This window comes from Phocoena sinus, chromosome X (assembly GCF_008692025.1).
Source record: "Phocoena sinus isolate mPhoSin1 chromosome X, mPhoSin1.pri, whole genome shotgun sequence".
Lineage (NCBI taxonomy): Eukaryota > Metazoa > Chordata > Mammalia > Artiodactyla > Phocoenidae > Phocoena > Phocoena sinus.
The window spans coordinates 86215326-86227336 of record NC_045784.1 but is presented as its reverse complement, the minus strand read 5'-3'; positions in this window follow the sequence as shown (position 1 = coordinate 86227336).

The window sequence follows — 12011 nt, the reverse complement described above, 5'->3', positions numbered from 1 at the left end:
TTGGAGTATAGTTGATTAACAATGTTGTGTTAGTTTCAGGTGTACAGAAAAGTGATTCAGTTATACATGTACATATATCCATTCTTTTTCAGATTGTTTTCCCATTTAGGTTATTACAGAATATTGAGCAGAGTCCCCTGTGCTCTACAGTAGCTCTACTTTCTTCAAGAGTACCTAGATCTTTCTGTTTCTCCGCCGTGACAAGGTAGAACTATGCTCCCCCTGTTGGGCATAGATCACCATTTCTGTAGGGCTCAGATCACCTAGGATGCAGCCCACCTTCACATGCATATTCAATTACTTATTCAAAAGATAAGAAGATAGAATTGGACTAGGGGAAAACAGATAAAAGGTAAATAAACCTAAAATTCATTCTCTAGACTTAGACTAGGCAGTTCTTGGAAAAATAGTAAAAATGACCAAGTTGATTACTATTCCTTTTACCACATAGATTTTTTTCTAGTGTATCAATAGGAATAAAAACTGGCTGATTAATTTAAATCTAGTGGCCAGTTCCCAGGAACAAAGTAAAGAGGCAGCAAGGGGCATGTAAGACAGATAAATTAAACTAAAGAAAATGATTGCAGAAGTAACAATTTAAGCAAAGTTACAGTTGGTGTGCTTTATATACAGGCAAATATTCACTGAAATATATAGTATCTTCTAAATACTCTAAAAATTAAAACTTCTACCAAATAAAGAGACAAGTGAAATAAAAGACCATCTTTGGCAGAAGTAAAATACTATCAGAACTAATTTGGGAGTGTAACAATTAAAAATGAGAAAGATAGAGTAAAAATTATGATGATACTAATGGACATCCCAGATAAAGCACCTTCATTCTGCCTACCTAATACCTTCAATGCACCCAAGGGTTGCTAGGGCAAAGACACAGGCTACAGAATTGGCAGCTTCTCTGACTCCCACTTCAAAGGAGACACAAAGTTCATGGTTACATGAGGGAACATGAGTATGTATAAACCAAACTTGACATATCTGTACTATTTTTTACATATACTACACTTCTTAAAGTTAAGTCCAGCCCACGTAAAGAATCAAAAGCTCTTATACATCCACTGTGCTGTATAAACTCTGAACTTCTACCAAATTCCAGTTCAGCACTACCTTTTCTCATGACTAAATAAATCCCACAGCAGCTATAAAACAAGACAGTTCTTACTGATGCCCTAGTAATTTTTATCATTATTCCAGTGAGCCAAGGTTGATAGTTTTTTGTTTTTTGTTGCGATACGTGGGCCTCTCACTGTTGTGGCCTCTCCCGTTGCGGAGCACAGGCTCCGGACGCACAGGCTCAGCGGCCATGGCTCACGGGCCCAGCCGCTCCGCGGCATGTGGGATCCTCCCGGACCGGGGCACGAATCTGTGTCCCCTGCATCGGCAGGCGGACTCTCAACAACTGCGCCACCAGGGAAGCCCCTGATAGTTTTTTTTTTTAAGTTGATAGTTTCTAATACGTTATGACCCACTAAAGTATCAGTAAATGTGCACAAATGACTGGTAAATAAGGAGCAAATGCATCATGTTTCCAGAGAAATGAGCAGCAGATAAGCATTTGATTTATATTTTACTGTGATTAAGAAAACTGTGCTTCTGCCAGAACAGAAGACCGAAAAGGCAGGATTTTATTGAAAAGCTCACAGACAGCCTCAATTTCTGGAATCTGACATCAACTTTATCCTCATCTCCTTACGTTATTTGTTCCCAGGATGCCTCCATCATTTGGATAATTTTCCTAGCGAAGTTGCTTCATCCCCAACATAGAGCCCATCTGCAAAGTCTGGGACAGATCTCTCTTTTACTTCCTCCCTCCCTTCCTTAAAAGAAGTTGCTTCGTTATAGTGCAGGCCTTGAGAAGTGAGACTCAACTGTCACTCTAGGCCAAGGCAACAGGAGCTGAAGTTAAATTTGCCTTTGCTTAGCCACACAGAAATGGATGTGAATGTAGGGCAGAGACAGAAATATACTCTTGAGATAATTTTTTATTATATAAAAGTAAGTAAATATGTATCTATGCTTATGTAACTGTGTATGTGAGTGTGCATGTAATTATGGGCGGAAATGAGGTTTTACTGAAAATATCTGGGAAAAAGAGAAACCCTGAATGCTTGTTGGCTTATTCTAAACCTGGCTGTGATCCATGAAGAAAACACTGTCAAAATCAACTTTATAAGAACACTGGAAACAAATCAAAAGTTTATAGCAACTATACTTGTTGAGTGACATCACCAAAAATGGCAGAGTAGGGAACTCCAGGGTTCCATCTCCATGAAAACAACTAATAAGTGGTCAAAAACTGTCAATTTTTTCAGAATTCTGGAATCTAATTAAAAAAATACAAGCAGTGGAAAGTTTAATGAGGAAAAAATTGGCTGCACTGCAGTAAAAGAGTGCTGTGGTGTTTTTAATCACCTACCTACCAACTCCTCACTCCCCAGGTCAGTGGCAGCCATGAAGATGACATCCTGCACTCTTGGCACAGGTTGATATTGCCAGAGTGAGCAATACAGACCTTGTTCCCAAGGATTGTGATTGTTTCTTTCAAACTGACTAGTGGCTCCCTCAAGGACTGGTATAAGGGCCTGCCTTTATTTCACCTGAATTAGAGCAATCTCAGGGCTTCCTCAGTGGCTTTTGCCAAAAGCATTTAAAAGCAAAAGTATTGTCTGGAGCAGCCTGGGGGAAGGGATAACAGTAGAGACAAGAAATAGACAGCCTGAAAAGCCCTGGAAAAAGGGAGTTGGGAAAGGAAGCCTTCCAACAGTTCTCATGTATACCAGGGAATTGAGAAAGCTACATGCATGCCAAGAGCTACACACATGTTCAGAAAAGGCCTGAGAAGATTTAAGCTTTCACCTCTGCCTGATCTTCAGGATTTGTCCAAGCAGGAACTGAAGGTTAAGGCAGAGTTGTAAAGGAACTGGCTAAGCATTTACAGAATCCCCCAACGCAGAGGCAATCTACAAACATTGGGAGAGTACTTTTCTCTTTCTCTTTTTTCCTTTCTGTATTTCTTTTCTTGGCTCTAAGCATTTAAGAAAATTCCATCAAAATACTAGTTGACCACTAATCTAATGGAATACAAACCTAACTGGCCACATTACACAATACAGTAGTCTCCCCTTATCTATGAGGGATACGTTCCAAGACCTCCAGTAGATACCTGAAACTGAAGATAGTACCAAATTCTATATATATGAATACTGTGTTTTTTCCTATACATACATACTTATGATAAAGTTTAATTTATAAATTAGGCACAGTGAGAGACTAACAATAGTAATAACAATAACACTGAACAATTATAACAGTATACTGTAATAAAAGTAATGTGAATGTGGTCTCTCTCTTTCACTCTCCCTCTCAAAATATCATATTGTACAAACTTAATGCCTTTTCCATCCTAATCAAACACTTATCATGCACTGTGGCCATAACTCTTGTAGTTTGAGGTGCAACAGGAAAACTATCATGAATTTCTTTTTCCTTCTTCCTGATTTCACAGATAGAAGATTCTTTCTTACTGTAGATCTTAGCAACCTCAGCAAACAATTTTTTTCTTCCCTTATTAAGTCAAGAACTTTCACCTTTTCATTTAAAGGAAGCACTTTAAAGCTTCTCTTTGGCATATGTGAATTGCTAACATCACTACTCTTATGCTTTGGGGCCATTACTAAGTAAAATAAGGGTTATTTGAACACAAGCACTGCAATACTGTGACAGTTGATCTAATAACCAAGATGGCTACTAAGTGACTAATAGGCAGGATATGCTGGACAAAGGGATGATTCATGTCTCAAGTGGGACAGAGTGGAACAATGAGATTTCATCATGCTACTCAGAACAGTACACAATTTAAAACCTATGAATTATTTATTTCTGGAATTTTCCATTTAATATTTTCAGAACATGGTTGACTGTGGGTAACTGAAACCATGGAAAGTGAAACTGAGAATAAGGGGGAACTACTGTAGAGATTTTGTAAAAATAGTTTAGAAAAGTTATTAAACAAACACAGTCCACAATAGGAAGCAGAACACACCCTGAGGAAGAGGAACAATCGTATTTCAAAAGTTGCCATATTATAACATTCAAAATATACAGTTTTCAACAAAAATTAAAGGAAGCCAAAGAAAGGAGAAAGAATGGCACATTCACAGGAAAAAAAGAAATTAATAGAAACTGTCCCTAAAGAAGCTGAGACATTGGATTTACTAGACAAAGAGTTTAAATCAACTGTCTTAAATATGCCCAAAGAGCTAAAGGAAACCAAGAACAAAGAACTAAAGGAGAGTAGAACAATATCATACCAAGCAGAGAATATCAATAAAGAGATATAAATTATAAAAAGGAATGAAAAAGAAATTCTGGGGTTGAAAAGTATAATAACTGAAATAAAAAATTCACTAGAGGAGAGAGTTTTGAGCAAGATTTGAGCAAGGAGAAGAAAGAATCAATGAACTTGAAGATAGATTAATCCATATTATCTGGTCTGAGGAGCAGGAAGAAAAAGGAATAAAGAAAAAGTAATAGAGCCTAAGAGACTGATAAGACATTATCAATCATATTAACATATGCAAATGGGATTCCTGGAGGGATGGAAGAGAGAGAAAAGGGAATAAAAAATACTTAAAGAAATAATAACTGATAACTTCCCAAATTTGATGAAAGACATGAACCTATGAATACACGAAGAAGCTAACAACCTCCAAGCAGTGTAAATTCAAGAGATCCACACTGAGACACATTATAGTCAAATGGTCAAAATACAAAGCCAAAGAGAGAATTTTGAAATAATGAAGAAGTGACCCATCATGTACACGAGAGCCTCAATAAAATTAACAGTCTATTTCTCTTCAGAAGCCATGGAGGCCAGAAGACAATGGGGTCACATAGTCAAAGTGCTGAAAGAACCCAAAGCAAACATCATTCTCAATGGTGAAACACTGAAAGCATTTCCTCTAAGATCAGGAAAAAGACAAGGTTGCCCACTCTCACGACTATTATTCAACATAGTTTTGGAAGTTTTAGCCACAGCAATCAGAGAAGAGAAAGAAATAAAAGGAATCCAAATTGGAAAAGAAGAAGTAAAGCTGTCACAGTTTGCAGATGACATGATACTATACATAGAGAATCCTAAAGATGCCACCAGAAAACTATTAGAGCTAATCAATGAATTGGTAAAATTGCAAGATACAAAATTAATGCACAGAAATCTGTTGCATTCCTATACACTAATGATGAAAAATCTGAAAGAGAAATTAAGGAAACACTCCCATTTACCACTGCAACAAAAAGAATAAACCTACCTAGGGAAACAAAAGACCTGTATGCAGAATACTATAAGACACTGATGAAAGAAATTAAAGATGATACCAACAGATGGAGAGATATACCATGTTCTTGGATTGGAAGAATCAATATTGTGAAAATGACTATACTACCCAAAGCAATCTACAGATTCAATGCAATCCCTATCAAATTACCAACGGCACTTTTTATGGAACTAGAACAAAAAATCTTAAAATTTGTATGGAGACAAAAAAGACCCCGAATAGCTAAAGCAGTCTTTAGTGAAAAAAACGGAGCTGGAGGAATCAGACTCCCTGACTTCAGACTATACTACAAACTTCCAGTAATCAAGACAATATGGTACTGGCACAGAAACAGAAACATAGATCAATGGAACAAGATAGAAATCCCAGAGTTAAACCCATGCACTTATGGTCAACCAATCTATGACAAAGGAGGCAAGGGTATACAATGGAGAAAAGGCAGTCCCTTCAATAAGTGGTGCTGGGAAAACTGGACAGCTACATGTAAAAGAATGAAATTAGAACACTCCCTAACACCATACACAAAAATAAACTCAAAATGGATTAGAGAACTAAATGTAAGACCAGACACTATAAAACTCTTAGAGGAATACATAGGAAGAACACTCTTTGACATAAATCACAGCAAGGTGTTTTTTGATCCACCTCCTAGTGTAATGGAAATAAAAACAAAAATAAAGAAATGGGACCTAATGAAAGTTAAAAGCTTTTGCACAACAAAGGAAACCATAAACAAGACAAAAAGACAACCCTCAGAATAGGAGAAAATATTTGCAAACGAATCAACGGACAAAGGATTAATCTCCAAAATGTATAAACAGCTCATGCAGCTCAATATAAAAAAACAAACAACCCAATCCAAAAATGGGCAGAAGACCTAAATAGACATTTCTCCAAAGAAGACATACAGATGGCCAAGAAGCACATGAAACACTGCTCAACATCACTAATTATTATAGAAATGTAAATCAAAACTACCATGAGGTATCCCCTCACACCAGTTAGAATGGGCATCATTAGAAAATCTACAAAGAACAAATGCTGGAGAGGGTGTGGAGAAAACAGAACCCTCTTGCCCTGTTGGTGGGAATGTAAATTTATACAGCCACTATGGAGAACAGTATGGAGGTTTCTTAAAAAACTAAACATAGAATTACCATATGATCCAGCCATCTCGCTACTGGGCATATACTCAGAGAAAGCCATAATTCAAAAAGATACATGCACACCAATGTTCATTGCAGCACTGTTTAGAATAGCCAGGTCATGGAAGCAACCTAAATGCCCATCAACAGACGGATGGATAAAGAAGAAATGGTACATATATACAATGGAATATTACTCAGCCATAAAAAGGAACCAAATTGGGTCATTTGTTGAGACGTGGATGGATCTAGAGACTGTCATACAGAGTGAAGTAAGTCAGAAAGAGAAAAACAAATATCGTATATTAACGCATATATGTGGAACCTAGAAAAATGGTACAGATGAACTGGTTTGCAGGGCAGAAACTGAGACACAGATGTAGAGAACAAACGTATGGACACCAAGAGGGGAAAGACGTGGGGGGGTTGGGGGGTCGTGTGATGAATTGGGCGATTGGGATTGACATGTATACACTGATGTGTATAAAATTGACAACTAATAAGAAACTGCTGTATAAAAAAATAAATAAAATAAAATTCAAAAATTAAAAAAAAAACCACAATGAAAATGATGGCTATATATGTTCTGTGCAAGCTAGTTTGACAAGAGTGTTACTTCCGGGAATAGATGTGATTGCTCTTTTTTAATGTTCTAGGGATTTGTTCAACAATACATCTAACAAAGATGAATATGAGTGCTAAAAAAAAAAAGCCCACAGTGAGATACCATTACCTACCCATTAAGATAGCTGTTGTTCTTTAAAAATGGCAAATAATAAGTGTTGGTGAGTAGGTGAGGATGTGGAGAAATTGGAACCCTGTGCATTGTTAGTGGGTTGTGAAATGGTGCAGTCACTATGGAAAACAGCTTGGTGGTTCCTCAAAATTTAAAACATAGATTTACCATATGATCCAGCAATTCAACTTCTAGGTATATAACCTGAACAATTGCAAGCAGGGGCTCAGATACTTGTACACCACTGTTCATAGCAGGATTATTCACAGTAGCCAAAGGTAGTAACATCCCAAATGTCCATGGGCAGATAAATGGATAAAGAAAATGTGGTATATCCGTACAATGAAATATTATTCAACCTTTAAAAGGAATGAACTCTGATACATGCTACAACAGGGATGTACCTTGAGAATATTATGCTAAGTGAAAGAAGCCCGATACAGAAAGACAAATGTTGCACAATTTCACTTATATGAGGTACCTGGAATAGGCAAATTCATAGAGACAGAATGTAGAAGTTACCAGGAGCTGGGGGGAGAGGGGGAATGGTGAATAACTGTACAACTAATTGTTTAGGGGAAGTCCGAATATGTAGACATAGACACAGAGTCAAATGGAACTGAACTTAAATTCAATATTGGCTCTGCCATTTACTAGATGTGTGACATGAGTCAAGATAACTTTTTAAAATCTCAGTTTACTCATCTGAAAAAAACAAAAACAAGAACAGGATCATAGTCACATCAAACTCACAAAGCAGTTGTGAGCATTAAATGAGATAATGCATGAAAAACACTTAGTGAAGAGTTTAGGGGAGAAGGGGAAGATGGCGGAAGAGTACGACGCAGAGACCACCTTCCTCCCCACACATACATCAGAAATACATCTACACGTGGAACAACTCCTACAGAACACCCACTGAACGCTGGCAGAAGACCTCAGACCTCCCAAAAGGCAAGAAGCTCCCCACGTACCTGGGTGGGAAGAAGAAAGGAAAAACAGAGACCAAAGAATACGGATGGGACCTGCACCAGTGGGAGGGAGCTGTGAAGGAGGAAAGGTTTCCACACACTAGGAAGCCCCTTCGCGGGCGGAGACTGCGGGTGGTGGAGGGGGAAAGCTTCAGAGCCACGGAGGAGAGCGCAGCAACAGGGGTGCGGAGGGCAAAGCGGACAGATTCCCGCACAGAGGATCGTTGCCGACCGGCGTTCACCAGCCTGAGAAGCTTGTCTGCTCCCCTGCCGGGGCGGGTGGGGGCTCGGGCTTCGGTCGGATCGCAGGGAGAGGACTGGCGGCGTGAACACAGCCTGAAGGGGTTAGTGCACCACGGCTAGCCGGGAGGGAGTCTGGGAAAATGTCTGGACCTGCTGAAGAGGCAAGAAACTTTTTCTTCCCTCTTTGTTTCCTGGTGCACGAGGGGAGGGAATTAAGAGCGCTGCTTAAAGGAGCTCCAGAGACGGGTGCGAGCCGCGGCTATCAGAGCGGACCCCAGAGACGGGCATGAGATGCTAAGGCCACTGCTGCCACCACCAAGAAGCCTGTGTGCGAGCACAGGTCATTATCCACACTTCCCTTCCGGGAAGCCTGTGCAGCCCGCCACTGCCAGGGTCCGGGGATCCAGGGACAAATTCCCTGGGAAAACGCACGGCGCGCCTCAGGCTGGTGCAACGTCACGCTGGCCGCTGCCGCCGCAGTCTCGCCCTGCACTCCGTACCCCTCCCTCCCCCCGGCCTGAGTGAGCCAGAGCCCCTGAATCAGCGGCTCCTTTAACCCCGTCCTGTCTGAGCGAAGAACAGACGCCCTCCGGTGACGTACACACAGAGACGGGGCCAAATCCAAAGCTAAACCCCAGGAGCTGTGCGAACAAAGAAGAGAGAGGGAAATTTTTCCCAGCAGCCTCATGAGCAGCAGATTAAATCCCTTTTATTCTGAGCCGTGTGGATGAAAGGCTCTTGGTGCTGCAGCCAGAAGTCACTGCTGTCCCTCTGAGGTGGGAGAGCCAACTTCAGGACACTGGTCCACAAGAGACCTTCCAGCTCCACGTAATATCAAACGGCAAAAGTCTCCCAGAGATCTCCACCTCAACACCAACACCCAGCTTCACTCAACGACCAGCAGGCTACAGTGCTGGACACCCTATGCCAAACAACTAGCAAGACAGGAACACAACCCCACCCATTAGCAGAAAGGCTGCCTAAAATCATAGTAAGTCCACAGAGATCCCAAAACACACCAACAGACGTGGACCTGCCCACCAGAAAGACAAGATCCAGCCTTATCCACCAGACACAGGCACTAGTCCCCTCCACAAGGAAGCCTACACAACACACTGAACCAACTTTAGCCACTGGGGACAGACACCAAAAACAACGGGAACTACGAACCTGCAGCCTGCAAAAAGGAAACCCCAAACACAGTAAGAAAAGCAAAATGAGAAGACAGAAAAACACACAGCAGATGAAGAAGCAAGATAAAAACCCACCAGATCTAACAAATGAAGAGGAAATATGCAGTCTACCTGAAAAAGAATTCAGAATAATGATAGTAAAGATGATACAAAATCTTGGAAATAGAATAGAGAAAATGCAAAATACATTTAACAAGGACCTAGAAGAACTAAAGAGGAAACAAACAACGATTAACAACACAATAACTGAAATTAAAAATACTCTAGAAGGGATCAATAGCAGAATAACTGAGGCAGAAAAACGGCTAAGTGACCTGGAAGATAAAATAGTGGAAATAACTACTGCACAGCAGAATAAACAAAAAAAGAATGAAAAGAACTGAGGACAGTCTCCGAGACCTCTGGGACAAATTTAAAAGAAGCAACATTCAAATTATACGGGTCCCAAAAGACGAAGAGAAAAACAAAGGGACTGAGAAAACATTTGAAGAGATTATAGTTGAAAACTTCCCTAATATGGGAAAGGAAATAGTTAATCAAGTACATGTAAAAGTAGGAGATCAGATCACTCCCTAACACCATACACAAAAATAAGCTCAAAATGGATTAAAGACCTAAATGTAAGGCCAGAAACTATCAAACTCTTAGAGGAAAACATAGGCAGAACACTCTATGACATAAATCACAGCAAGATCCTTTTTGACCCACCTCCTAGAGAAATGGACATAAGAACAAAAATTAAAAAATGGGACCTAATGAAACTTCAAAGCTTTTGCACAGCAAAGGAAACCATAAACAAGACCAAAAGACAACCCTCAGAATGGGAAAAAATATTTGCAAATGAAGCAACTGACAGAGGATTAATCTCCAAAATTTACAAGCAGCTCATGCAGCTCAATAACAAAAGAACAAACAACCCAATCCAAAAATGGGCAGAAGACCTAAATAGACATTTCTCCAAAGAAGACATACAGATGGCCAACAAACACATGTAAGAATGCTCAACATCACTAATGAGTAGATAATTGAAAATCAAAACTACAATGAGATATCATCTCACACCGGTCAGAATGGCCATCATCAAAAAAATCTATAAACAATAAATGCTGGAGAGGGTGTGGAGAAAAGGGAACACTCTTGCCCTGCTGGTGGGAATGTAAATTGATACAGCCACTATGGAAAACAGTATGGAGGTTCCTTAAAAAACTACAAATAGAACTACCATACGACCCAGCAATCCCACTGCTGGGCATATACCCTGAGAAAACCGTAATTCAAAAAGAGTCATGTACCAAAATGTTCATTGCAGCTTTATTTACAATAGCCAGGAAATGGAAGCAACCTAAGTGTCCATCATCGGATGAATGGATAAAGAAGATGTGGCACATATATACAATGGAATATTACTCAGCCATAAAAAGAAATGAAATTGAGCTATTTGTAGTTAGGTGGATGGACCTAGAGTCTGTCATACAGAGTGAAGTAAATCAGAAAGAGAAAAACAAATACCGTATGCTAACACATATATATGGAATCTAAGGAGGAAAAAAAAAAGGTCATGAAGAACCTAGGGGTAAGACAGGAATAAAGACACAGACCTACTAGAGAATGGACTTGAGGATATGGGGAGGGGGAAGGGTAAGCTGTGACAAAGTGAGAGAGTGGCATGGACATATATACACTACCAAATGTAAAATAGCTAGTTGGAAGCAGCCACATGGCACAGGGAGATCAGCTCGGTGGTTTGTGACCACCTAGAGGGGTGGGATAGTGAGGGTGGGAGGGAGGCAGATGCAAGAGGGAAGAGATATGGTAACATATGTATATGTATAACTGATTCACTTTGTTATAAAGCAGAAACTAACACACCATTGTAAAGCAATTATACTCCAATAAAGATATTAAGGGGCTTTCTTGGTGGTGCAGTGGTTGAGAGTCCGCCTGCCGATGTAGGGGGCACGGGTTCGTGCCCCGGTCCGGGAAGATCCCACATACCGCGGAGTGGCTGGGCCCGTGAGCCATGGCTGCTGAGCCTGCGCATCCGGAGCCTGTGCTCCGCAACAGGAGAGGCCACAACAGTGAGAGGCCCGCGTACCGCAAAAAAAAAAAAAAAAAAAAAAAAAGATGTTTAAAAAAAGTGCTTAGCACCTAATAAGTGCTTAATGATTATTAACCTTAGAACAGTTCCTGGCACATAACTCAAACTTCTGTTGAAGGAATACATGCAACTGCATATTTCCTATAATGTTGAAATTGACTGAAGCCATAGTTAAGGGAGAGGGAGGAAGGCTTTGGAGGGGATGGGGGTTCAGAAGAAGATATCAGAGAGACAGCAACATGACAGGACAAAACCCAGAAAAATATTCTGA